Source organism: Oncorhynchus nerka, linkage group LG25 (assembly GCF_034236695.1).
Source record: "Oncorhynchus nerka isolate Pitt River linkage group LG25, Oner_Uvic_2.0, whole genome shotgun sequence".
Taxonomy (NCBI): Eukaryota; Metazoa; Chordata; class Actinopteri; order Salmoniformes; family Salmonidae; genus Oncorhynchus; species Oncorhynchus nerka.
The window spans coordinates 23,636,241-23,650,425 of NC_088420.1; positions in this window are offsets into that span (position 1 = coordinate 23,636,241).

Sequence of the window (14,185 nt, forward strand, 5' to 3'; positions counted from 1 at the left end):
CGATGACAATTTAGTAATTCAAATGAGATAGCCTAGCTCTAAGGCAGCAAATACAAGTGTGGGGCGACCCTGAGTGTAGTGATAGGCCAATGTTCACATGGAAAACTAAATACTGAAGCATTTTCAAGACATGCATAGCCTAACATTTAAATACAGCGGTAGAAAATGCGTGTCCATATAGCTCGTTTTGTCTTGTGAAGATATCCTATCCTAATCCTTATTGAGCTACTTACTGTAGACTATTCTACATGATAACGACGAACCAAGATAGCGGTTTCTCCAGCTTCCTATTAAGCGACTCCAAAAAGACTAATCGTAATGTAACATACTAGAATAGGCTATTTAACAGTAATACACATTGTTCTCACCTTTTAGGAGGTGAGCTGCTCTGGTGTCTCTGTCAAGTCCTCGGGAATGTAGAGCGATACCGCCTGAGGAACGTTGGTCTGATCCGTTGCAGGTGTTCGGTTATTTGCGAGCCACAGTCAGAGGTGAACCATCAAGCCGCACCAAAACTGTATAAAGTGCAGGAAAAAAACGAACGAATCGGGTGTAGGAGAGGTCCAAAAGACAAAAACGGGGTATATCTCTGTGTATAGCCTAGTTGGTGTCCATCCTATCACGCAAAGAGAAGAGAGGCAGACAATAAGTGATCCGAGTGAGAACGATGCTCACTTCCCCAGAAGCAAAGCGCTACTGAACAAAAGAGCGCAGATGCGCGCCGCAGAGTCCCGTTATTCAAATCAGCGACGAAGGGCTGTTAGTCCTTTGGATGGGAGCGGGACCGAAGGAGGGAGGGAGAGAGGTGTAATTTGGCACAACTGCCCTTTTACTATATAATCCCGTTTGGCTATTTTGAGTGCCAGGATTAAATAGCCTGGGGGATAATGTTACCTTGTGATGCAAATTCACCTTGACTTTGCGGAGTAAGGAAGTTAGACGTATAATTCATTAATGCTGAAACCTGAGATTCATAATTAGCCCTACTCTGTTTCTGAAGTAAAATATATTAATTATAGTCTTAAAATATGTTTGATATCACACATTACTGATAGGCTTGTCGCTCTTCCAAACACTTAATTAACACCTATCTACTAAAACTATCAACTACTCAGACAGGCATATAATACACTTCACTGTCAAAATATTAAAACGTTAGTAAAGGTATGTATCACCAACCAAAACATTCAACTAATTGCAATTAATGCTAAAGTCATGAGTTATTAGCTCTTATAAATTATATGAGCTCATATAATTGTCTAGCCTTCTTGAAGTCTACAGAAATCATTAAGGACTGCCTCCCAACCCACCACTTTACCACGCGGAGAATAATGATCCCCCACGAGACGCCATGGTGCCGCAAGGGGGAGATTACTCGCACTACTAATTCACAGCCCACCAGATACACTTTCAGTATTGCTTGTTCTTTTAAGGAGGGGGATAAAAATCTGCAGAGGGATTTTTGAAACGTACTCGGTTTGTTCTTGGAGTGTAGAAATTGGGATTTTAGAAAATCTCCTTGTAATACATTGAACTGTGAACCTATTCTAAACAATATGCTAGTGTTGAGTTTCAGACTTTCCAACCTGGCGAACTGTGGGCCTATTGAGACGGCTCTACACCGACCAGTGCTATTTTCAGTGCATATAGTACCTGCGCTGTCCATGGTGCCGAAGTGTTACCAAGCGCCACACGTTGTTGTTCAGGAGTTTCCTTCCAGCACCAAGCGCGTTACTAGGTTTTCCCAACGCACACAGCTACAACAGCTGCTACATGGTCTGTCAAAAGTTAAAGCTGCAATATGTCATTTTTGGGCGACCCAACCAAATTCACTTAGAAATATGAGTTATAGATCTGTCATTCTAATTGAACGCAAGTATAAGAAGCGATAGAATATATATACCATAGAACAGCTCTATGTCACTATTTCTATGCTTCCTTTTCCTTTTGTTGTTTTTGCTTCTTTTAATTTCGGTTTTGTACACCAGCTTCAAACAGCTGAAAAGACAATATTTTTGGTTATGGAAACGATATTTCACAGCGGTTTAGATCGTTTATATACTTGCTTGTTTTGTCACCTAAACTGAAATTAGGCAAACTATTAAAAAATGTGCAACCAGGAAATGGCTTATGAATTTCGTCTTTTTATATTTACTGCACTTATCTTTCACTTAAAACATTGCTTTTTGTGTCCAATAGACTATGACATTGTATTCAAAGCAAACAATTACTAACCAATTTCCAGTGGCATTTACAGGAAAACAAAGGGGCCTTCTCCATTGACATTTCATTGCTGATCGGTCATTCTTGAATTGCGGGGACATTTACATCCCTTGCCTTTGCAACCTTTGCAACCATGAAACACACTTTAAATGACTAATATTTACAAGTCATACATGTTTTGGTTTATAGTGGACTGTTTATCAATGATAGAACATAATGCAAGTTCTTTACTGCAAAACGTTATGTTTATCCATTGTTTCAAACAGCTGGATCCGGCCCTTGAGTGGAATTCAATCTGGCCCATAGGTGGTTTGAGTAAAAAAGATGTTACAATTTTTTTTTTACGAACTCAATATACTTAAAAACGACTAACAACAAATCGAAAGTGTGTAGAAATTATAATGGATCTACATTCAGTTGCTTGACTGTCCAGCTCATTAATAATTTCATTTTATTTAATCTTTTATTTTTTTGCAGACGTAATGTTGCAAAGCTATCAGTAATTTACCACAATTTACCGGAATCTTCAGTAATTTGGGGAATTAACATATAAACTCAGCAAAAAAAGAAAAGTCCTCTCACTGTCAACTGTGTTTATTTTCAGCAAACTTAACACGTGTAAATATTTGTATGAACATAACAAGATTCAACAATTGAGACATAAACTGAAGAAGTTCCACGGACATGTGACTAACAGAAATGGAATAATTTGTCCCTGAACAAAGGGGGGGTCCAAATCAAAAGTAACAGTCAGTATCTGGTGTGGCCATCAGCTGCATTAAGTACTGCAGTGCATCTCCTCCTCATGGACTGCACCAGATTTGCCAGTTCTTGCTGTGAGATATTACCTCACTCTTCCACCAAGGCACCTGCAAGTTCCCAGACATTTCTGGGGGAATGGTCCTAGCCCTCAACCTCCAATCCAACAGGGTCCAGACGTGCTTAATGGGATTGAGATCTGGGCTCTTCGCTGGCCATGGCAGAACACTGACATTCCTGTCTTGCAGGAAATCACGCACAGAACGAGTAGTATGGCTGGTGGCATTGTGATGCTGGAGGGTCATGTCAGGATTAGCCTGCAGGAAGGGTACCACATGAGGGAGTAGGATGTCTTCACTGTAACGCAGAGCCTTGAGATTGCCTGCAATGACAACAAGCTCAGTCCGATGATGCTGTGACACACCGCACCAGACCATGACGGACCCTCCACCTCCAAATCAATCCCGCTCCAGAGTACATGTCTCGATGTAATGCTCATCCCTTCGACGATAAACGCAAATCCGACCATCACCCCTTGTGAGACAAAACGGCAACTCGTCAGTGAACAGCACTGTCTTAGGCATCTCACAGTACGGACATTGCAATTTATTGCCCTGGCCACATCTGCAGTTCTCATGCCTCCTTGCAGCATGCCTAAGGCTCGTTCACGCAGATGAGCAGGGACCCTGGGCATCTTTCTTTTTGGTGTTTTTCAGAGTCAGTAGAAAGACCTCTTTGTCCTAAGTTTTCATAACTGTGACCTTAATTGCCAACCGTCTGTAAGCTGTTAGTGTCTTAACGACCATTCCACAGGTGAATGTTCATTAATTGTTTATGGTTCATTATCTTTGAAATAATTATCTTTGAAAGACAGGGTCCTGAAAAAGGGCTGTTTCTTTTTTTGCTGAGTTTAGTTGAATAACTGTAAAAATTTAAAAATTAAAAATAAACATATTCATTTTCTAAATCTGTGTATATATTGCCCATGAGTTTATAATAGATAGACCTATGGTTGAAGAGAAAATAGCCTAATTAATGAAAAAATCATCTAATCAACAATGGCATCATTTTCAATTAATTCTGCAATCTGTCCAACTATTTACTTTTTTTCACAACTGCCACCAGCTTGATGCCAAAACAGTGACAACAAATATTGAGTATGTCATATTGACATACTCAAATAAAGAAAAGTTTATTAGAGTTACCAGTCTCAGAAATTGCAGCCCAAAGAAATGCTTCATAGAGTTCAAGTAACTGTCACGCCCTGGACATAGAGGCTTTTTATTCTCTATAATTGGTTAGGCCAGGGTGTGACTAGGGTGGGCATTCTATGTTATTTTTTCTATATTTTTGTATTTCTTTGTTTTTGGCCGGGTATGGTTCTCAATCAGGGACAGCTGTCTGTCGTTGTCTCTGATTGAGAACCATACTTAGGTAGCTCTTGCCCACATGGGTTTTGTGGGTAGTTGTTTTCTGTTTAGTATCACCTTTCAGAACTGTTTTGGTTATTCCTTTTGTTACTTTGTATTTAGTGTTCAGTTCTATTTAATAAATATGAACACGTACCACGCTGCATCTTGGTCCTCACCTTCTTCCAACATTTGTTGTCAAGTCTGCATATGGGTGCAATGCACGTACATTTAGCTCGGCAAATAAGAGTGAAAATGGGCTTCCATAAAGTTGGTGCAAACTTCCAATGCATTTCAACAATATTGCCAGATGGCCAGGAATGGATTACATCTGATACAGTCACTTCTACTGCCTGTCAACTATCAAAACACTGGTATTGTTGAGTGTGTTAGCTACGTAGATAGCTGGTACTAGCTAGCTAGTTGCTACTTTTGGTTAATTAAACAACATTATTTCATAATGCTAGTGAGCCAGGTTAGCTATGATACCACAGATGAAAGGGGAATTATACTGTAGCGAAATACATCAAGCTGTGAAAATATTAGGCTCTGAGCTCCAGCATGTAAGACTAACTTAAATAAAATAATGAAATGGTAATAAAAAACAATATAAATTAATATGAATAAATAGTGGGGCAAAAAGGTATAATCAGCCACCAATTGTGCAAGTTCTCCCACTTAAAAAGATGAGAGAGGCCTGTAATTTCATCATAGGTACACTTCAACTATGACAGACAAAATGAGAAAAAAAATCCAGAAAATCACATTGTAGGATTTTTTATGAATTTATTTGCAAATTATGTTGGAAAATAAGTATTTGGTCAATAACAAAAGTTTATCTCAATACTTTGTTTATACCCTTTGTTGGCAATGAGAGGTCAAATGTTTTCTGTAAGTCTTCACAAGGTTTTCACACACGGTTGCTGGTAATTTGGCCCATTCCTCCATGCAGATCTCCTCTAGAGCAGTGATGTTTTGGGGCTGTTGCTGGGCAACACGGATTTGCAAACCATAGTCTGGCTTTTTTATGGCGGTTTTGGAGCAGTGGTTTCTTCCTTGCTGAGCGGCCTTTCAGGTTATGTTAATATAGGACTCGTTTTACTGTGGATATAGATACTTTTGTACCTGTTTCCTCCAGCATCTTCACAAGGTCCTTTGCTATTGTTCTGGGATTGATTTGCACTTTTTGCACCAAAGTACGTTCATCCCTAGGAGACAGAACGCGTATCCTTCCTGAGTGGTATGACGGCTGTGTGGTCCCATGGTGTTTATACTTGCGTACTATTGTTTGTACAGATGAACGTGGTACCTTCAGGAATTTGGAAATTGCTCCAAAGGATGAACCAGACTTGTGGAGGTCTACAATTTTTTCTCTGAGGTCTTGGCTGATTTCTTTTGATTTTCCCATGATGTCAAGCAAAGATGCACTGAGTTTGAAGGTAGGCCTTGAAATACATCCACAGGTACACCTCCAATTGACTCAAATGATGTCAATTAGCCTATCAGAAGCTTCTAAAGCCATGACATAATTTTCTGGAATTTTCCAAGCTATTTAAAGGCACAGTCAACTTAGTGTATGTCAACTTCTGACCCACTGGAATTGTGATACAGTGAATTAGAAGTGAAATAATCTGTCTGTAAACAATTGTTGGAAAAATGACTTGTGTCATGCACAAAGTAGATGTCCTCACCGACTTGCCAAATATATAGTTTGTTAACAAGAAAATTGTGGAGTGGTTGAAAAATTACTTTTAATGACTCCATCCTAAGTGTATGTAAACTTCCGACATCAACTGTATACTCTCCCACTGCCGGTCACTGGGCTTCCTCTCCTCACCTTATTTGGTGGAGTGAAAATTCCAACCGGATGTTTCAGATTTATTCATCTGCTGAAACATCTGACTCTGTTCTATCTGTGCTTCTATGTGTAGGCTAAGCCTGTGCTGACCTTGTGTTTAGCTGAGCTGACAGCAGCTAGCTAGCATAGCTTGGTGATAGCTCCAGCTGGCCATCCTATCTAGCTGATATTTCTCTGTCAAATCAGTTATTGCAAGATACTGTAGCAATGTGTTTCTTAAGATGCTCATTCTACAACACCTTGCTATGAAATGAGCTTTTAACTTAGTTTTATCATGTCATGTACACTGTAAATACATGTTACCTGGTAAATGATATCAACTGCGAATTGAGTATGATTAGCTGTCCTAGAACACAATATTCTGTAACTGGCTAGTTTTGTCTCGTCTCTCCTTATGTCCGCTGTTAGATCTTTCCAGGGAGAACAAATCCCAGAACTGCTAATATCCCTACAACAGCTGTAGGCTACATGTGGACATTGCACAAACATCGCCCAGCTTGAATGAAAGCTCACGGCCCTGGGTCTGAACTCCTCCCTATGCAACTGGGTCCTGGACTTCCTAACGGCCGCCCCCAGGTGGTGAAGGTAGGCAACATTACCTCCTTGTCACTGATTCTCAACACGGGGGCCTATCAAGGGTGCATTCTCAGTCCCTCATGTTTTTCCTGTATACCCACCACTGAGTGGCCTCAGACAGTTCCAACTCCATCATCGAGTTCGCTGACGACACAACGATAGTAGGGCTGATTACCAACAATGACGAGACAGCCTACGGTGAGAAGATAGATACTCTTGACTGCATGGTGACAGGAAAAACAACATCTCCCTCAACGTAAGCAAAACAAAATATCTGATTGTGAACTTCATGAGGAACCGTCGTGTACACTTTCAATAACTTCAAATTCCTCGGCGTACACATCTCAGAGAAGATGAAATGGTCTAACGACACGGACTCTGTGGTGAAGAACCTCAGGATGCTGAAGAACACCAGGTGTCACAGGAAGGCCAAGAAGATCATCACGGACCGCAGCCACCCAAGCCAAGCCCTGTTCTGTGCTCTTAAACGACTCAGACGCAGGCAGAACTGGAACATTATGGCAAAAACTGGAAGACTGGCAGATAGTTTCTACCTCCAAACCACCAGGCTGCTGAATAGCCACCACTAGTGAGCTACCTTCTCCCCCCTCCCCCTGTTACTCCCCCTATGGATATTTTCCCCCCACACCCCTCCAACGGTCCTTTACCTTACATGCTGCTCCCCCTATGGACATTTACTCTGCACCCACCCCAACTACATTCATCACTGTTGCAGTTGTTTATACAGCACCAGTTAAAAGTTTGGACACAGCTACTCATTCAAGAGTTTTTCTTTATTTTTACTATTTTCTACATTGCAGAATAATAGCGAAGACATCAAAACTATGAAATAACACATATGGAATCATGTAGCAACCAAATCAAACCCTGTGTTAAACAAATCAAACCCTGGAATGAGTAGGTGTGTCCGAACATTTGATTGGTACTGGATGTATATTATAGATTTGTTTTATTATCATTTTTGTATTTATATCACTTGGTCACCACACCCGCTCAATGGTCATGCTGCTCCCCCTGCCCCCCCAACAGTCTTTACTCTGCCTCCACCCCAATTGCCATGTACAGTGGGGCAAAAAAAGTATTTAGTCAGCCACCAATTGTGCAAGCACAACTACAAAGATTGTACATTGTTGAGAAATGTCCTCTGGTCTGATGACACAAAAATAGAACTGTTTGTCCATAACGACCATCGTTATGTTTGGAGGAAAAAGGGGAGACTTGCAAGCCGAAGAACACCATCTCAACCGTGAAGCACGGGGGAGGCAGCATCATGTTGTGGGGGTGCTTTGCTGCAGGAGGGACCCGGTGCACTTCACAAAATAGATGGCATCATGAGGCAGGAAAATTATGTGGATATATTGAAGCAACATCTCAAGACAAGCTTGGTCGCAAATGGGTCTTCCTAATGGACAATGACCCCAAGCATATTTACAAAGTTGTGGCAAAATGGCTTAAGGACAACAAAGTTAAGGTATTGGAGTGGCCATCACAAAGCCCTGACCTCAATTATATAGAAAATGTGTGTCAGGAACTGAAAAAAAGAGTGTGCGAGCAAGGAGGCCTACAAACCTGATTTAGTTGCACCAGGTCTGTCAGGAGGAATGGGCCAACATTCTCCCAACTTATTGTGGGAAGCTTGCCGAAGGCTACCCAAACGTTTGACCCAAGTTAAACAATTTAAAGGCAACGCTGCCAAATACTAATTGATTGTATGTAAACTTTCTGACCCACTGGGAATGTGATGAAAGATATAAAATCAAACTATTATTCTGACTATTATTCTGACATTTCACATTCTTAAAATAAAGTGGTTATCCTAACTGACCTAAGACAAGGAATTTTTACTAGGATTAAATGTCAGGAATTGTGAAAAACTGAGTTTAAATGTATTTGGCTAAGGTGTATGTAAACCTCCAACTTCAACTGTAGAGCGAGATGGAACTGGGCCAACATTCTGCTGATTTTCTAATAGAAGGAAAGGCTGATCTCAATACAGTTTTCTGTTCCCAAAACTAGAATCTGTTTGAAACAAAGTGCACTAAGTTTTGTAGAAGTTCCCCTTGCCAAAGTTTAAAAAATGTGTGTTATTTACAAGGAGTGCAAGAGCGAATTGAGTTACTGCACCTGTGCACTTCACACAGAAGGCGTTCCATAACAGAAATATGAAAATACATCCTAGAATACACCAATAGGATGTAGCTATCTCGTGCTTATCTCTGAGCACCTCCTTCCTTGTTCTTCCCACTATGCTTAATTTGCTCCCATTTTAAAACGATACAGATGAACTATCTTGGGTTAGTTATAAATATCTTTGATAAAACTGAATTAGCTGACCACCTTGAGAAGGGGAGAAGTCCTCAAAAACTTTGTTCACTCCTTAGCAAAGCTAACTTAGCTTACCTCATTGTACTCACTACTGGCCATGTTTGTTGGGATTGAATGGCAAAGACACACCCAAGAAACACCCACATCAAACCACACCCCCAATACAACTCTTGTTTGTCTTCAGTCATGAAGTTAATGAGCATTGATGAAAAAGAAGGCCAAATCAGGAAGTGTAGTCACCCTTTAAGCTCAAATCAAATTCAATTTGTCACATGCTTTGTAAATAACAAGTGTGGACTAACAGTGAAATGCTTACTTATGGGCCCATCCCAACAATGCAGAGAGAAAGAAAATAGATAAATAACAGAAAAGTTAAACACTCTGGCTCCTGTGTGGCGTACCGGTCTACGGCACTGCATCTCAGTGCTAGAGGCCTCACTACAGACACCCTGGTTAAATTCCAGGCTGTATCACAACTGGCCATGATTGGGAGTCCCATAGGGTGGTGCACAATATGCCCAGCGTTGTCTGGGTTTGGTGTAGGCCGTCATCGTCATTGGTGTAGGCCAGTGTAGGCCGTCATTGTAAATAAGAACGGTAATTAACCTCTTCAACCTATGGGGGCGCTATGTCATTATTGGATAAAAAAACGTGCCCGTTTTAAGCGCAATATTTTGTCACGAAAAGATGCTCGACTATGCATACAATTGCCAGCTTTTGAAAGAAAACACTCTGACGTTTTCAAAACTGCAAAGATATTATCTGTGAGTGCCCCAGAACTGATCTTACAGGCGAAACCAAGATGAAACTTCAAACAGGAAATGAGCAGGATTTTTGACGCTCTGTTTTACTATCGTCTCCTTATAAGGCTGTGAATATGCTGTGAACGAGCTTATGCGCTCTGCCGTTCGTCCAAGATGTCTGCAGCATTGTAGGCATATCATTGGAAGATTGACCATAAGAGACTACATTTACCTGGTGTCCCGCCCGGTGTCCTGTGTCGAAATTATTGCGTAATCTGTAGGTCCATGCGCGTTCCATTTCTTCAGAAGAGAAAGTCAACTGCCACAAAGGATTTATCGTCGATAGATATGTGAAAAACACCTTGAGGATTGATTCTAAACATCGGTTTGCCATGTTTCTGTCGATATTATGGAGTTAATTTGGAAAAAAGTTTGCGTTTTAATGACTTAATATATATATTTTTTTTTCTTACCCAAATGTGATGAACAAAACGGAGCGATTTGTCAACACAAATAATATTTTTTGTAAAAACGGAACATTTGCTATCTAACTGAGAGTCTCCTCATTGAAAACATCTGAAGTTCTTCAAAGGTAAATGATTTTATTTGAATCCTTTTCTGGTTTTTGTGAAAATGTTGCATGCTGAAAGCCAGGCATAATCCTATGCTAGGCTATCAATACTGTTACACAAATGCTTGTTTAGCTATGGTTCAAAAGCATATTTTGAAAATCTGAGATGACAGTGTTGTTAACAAAAGGCTAAGCTTGAGAGCAAATAGATTCATTTAATTTCATTTGCGATTTTCGTGAATAGTTAACGTTGCGTTATGGTAATGAGCTTGAGGCTGTAGTCACGATACCGGATCCGGGATGGCTCGACGCAAGTAGTTAACATAACCACATTTAGCATCTCCTGGCTTCTACTGCAGACCTTTAGAACATCCACATTTTAAAAAGTCTAATAAATCCATGTAATATAGCCTACACCTTCACAATGTATCCATTATTTATTTTAGACAGGTCTAAAGAAACATGATATGAAAATGAAAATGTAGTATATTTCAGAAGAACAGAATAGCATACATTGAGTTGTCCATATGTTAGATCAAGATCCGGCTATGCCATATGGCTGTGGGCTACACTAGTTCATTTAGCAGACAAGATTTGCTTAGAATTCTATGGAATTAATGTATATCATTCTATAGAATGAAGATTTCAATTGAACAAAGCTGAAAAAAATTGAAAGGATAATTTCTCCAAAGAATTTGAGGGAGTGAGAGCATGCGGTTAATAAAGAAATAGGTACTCCTGTTTGCTTAATTTAGAGTTATTCATGTAACTATATGTTTAGACTTTTAACATTCTAAGGCTGCATGATGCGACTCCAATGATGATTTGAAAAAAGTTGCTTGAAAGGCTTGAGCTCTACTTTGTTATTTTGCGCAGGCTGTACACACTTCATCAGTCTCTCATTCACAATTTGAGAAGCACTTGATAATGCCTCAAATTTTCCAGCTGCCTCCCCTTTGTGTGGCCGTAATGCCCCCCAAAAAATCCATGCCTTTTGCGGCCAGTGCCGTTGTACCCTTGGGCTGAATATAATAATTATAATTCCCTTCTCCCTGAGTGCTGCTTGCTCAGAACCACCTCTCACTCACATGGCTCTCCATTATGTGATCGGGTCTTTCTCACAGGCTACAAGTGAAGACGCATCCGGGATGCAACTGCGCGTGTCCATATCCAATTCCGTGTTGCATATTGAAGATATTGGAAGAACTGTCCACATTTACTTTTTGTCAGCCAACAAGATGAGTAGGCCTAACGAACAGCAAAAGCACTAGCCTATGTAATTCTATTATTCTCGATAGTACAAAAATTGACCTATTCTGTACAATAAATAAATATTCCAAACATAGTTTAGGACAGTTGTGGGATGCAATAGATCCCAAATTAATATAACCACTAGCATCAAAAACCTTTTTTTACGCAATGAGGCTGACGCAATAGATCAGAACGTTTAGCTAAAAAATGTTGATAAACTATTAGGCTATTTCTTCACATTATAAGTGCAGCAATGCGCACATGGCAGTAGGCTATAAGCGTGAACGTTCAATTAGCAGGAAAATACCATTATCAAAGGTGACCGCAAATGGGATTATGCATATAATGCTTTTATCATAAATGTGCATTTTTATGGTGAAAATGATCTTCCCCAAACTTTACATTTACATTTACATTTAAGTCATTTAGCAGACGCTCTTATCCAGAGCGACTTACAAATTGGTGCATTCACCTTATGACATCCAGTGGAACAGTAGTGCATCTAAATCTTTTAAGGGGGGTGAGAGGGATTACTTTATCCTATCCTAGGTATTCCTTAAAGAGGTGGGGTTTCCGGTGTCTCCGGAAGGTGGTGATTGACTCCGCTGTCCTGGCGTCGTGAGGGAGTTTGTTCCACCATATATGGCTGTGAATGCGCCAGGAACGAGCCTACACTTTCTGTCGTTTCCCCAAGGTGTCTGCAGCATTGTGAGGTATTTGTAGGCATATCATTGGAAGATTGACCATAAGAGACTACATTTACCAGGTGTCCGCCTGGTGTCCTCCGTCGAAAATGGTGCGTAATCTCCAGCTGCATGTATTTTTCCATGTGATTTAGAGGAGAAACCAAACTTCCACGAATTACATATCATCGAATAGATATGTGAAAAACACCTTGAGGATTGATTCTAAACAACATTTGCCATGTTTCTGTCAATATTATGGAGTTAATTTGGAAAAAGTTTGGCGTTTTGATGACTGAATTTTCGTTAGCCAAACGTGATGAACAAAACGGAGCGATTTCTCCTACACAAATAATATTTTTGTAAAAACTGAACATTTGCTATCTAACTGAGAGTCTCCTCATTGAAAACATCCGAAGTTCTTCAAAGGTAAATGATTTTATTTGAATGCTTTTCTTGTTTTTGTGAAAATGTTGCCTGCTGAATGCTAGGCTTAACTGTAAAGATTAACTAAACAAATACACCTGGCGTTAATTCAAAAGCACTTGTGTGACGATTGTGAAGATAACGAGCGGGAATCAGGTTTGAATGAAATGGATGGGAGGATGGATGGAGGATTGGCATTGCAAGGAAAAGGACACATGATGCCAGTCTTCTTCTGAAGAAACTGTCTCTGAATTAAGGCCAATCCTTCAGAAGTTTCGAACACACTGTCTCTAAAATGTGACGAAGTGGACCATCTTTCGTCCATCCATCTCCTCCACAGCGCTTTGGGCAGGATGGCCAGAAACTTCTGGAATACATAGAATACATGGGGTGGCAAGGTAGCCTAGTGGTTAGAGCATTGGACTATTAACCGGAAGGTTGCAAGTTCAAATCCCCGAGCTGACAAGGTACAAATCTGTTGTTCTGCCCCTGAACAGGCAGTTAAACCACTGTTCCTAGGCTGTCATTGAAAATAAGAACTTATTCTTTCTTAACTGACTTACCTAATTAAATAAAGGTAAAATAAAAAATATCCAGCATGTTGCCATACTATTTTGTATAAATCTTTAACGTCCTTTGGGTTTGGTGAAGTTTCCGTCTTGGACTGAAAAACATTGACATCCAGTTTCGTCATGCATGGTTGGTGCAAAATAGTTCGCTGCTGCTGCACAAGAGTTCAGCCGTTCTCCATCTGAGAAGAGATGCTACCGTGGAGACCATCTTGACCCCCGACCCCTTCCCCCGTCCTGACCCCGTGCATGAGCAGATGGGCCCGGAGTGGCGAATAAGAGACAGCCAAGCGGTCCCAGAGTCCGGGCCTACTGACCTCTTGCTTTCCTTTGCCGCCAAAGGAAAGCAAACACATAATTTATCTGCCCGCCAATGCAAAGACTATCTCCCATAGGAACTGGAGCTGGCAGTCTGATGCATCCATATGACAGACTGACCTGGAATTAGCTAGGCCAAAACACTGCAGAGATACAGCTCGGGCCAACCCAGGTCCAGGCCAGTTACATTTACACTTCCTAGTGGATACGAGCTAGCCTGGTCCCAGATCTGTTTGTCCTGTCTCGACAATTCCCACGGTCACTGCACAACAGTGACTATAGGAGTTGGCAAGACAGCACAAACAGCTCTGTGACCAGGCTAGATAGGGCATCATTATTTAAAACAACTTCAGCAATAGCAGCGCTGGTCAATCATAGAGCGAGAGTGGCCAATTAAAGACTGTGTAATATACAACACATGACAATGCTTTGATTGCAGCCGGGTGATGTGAT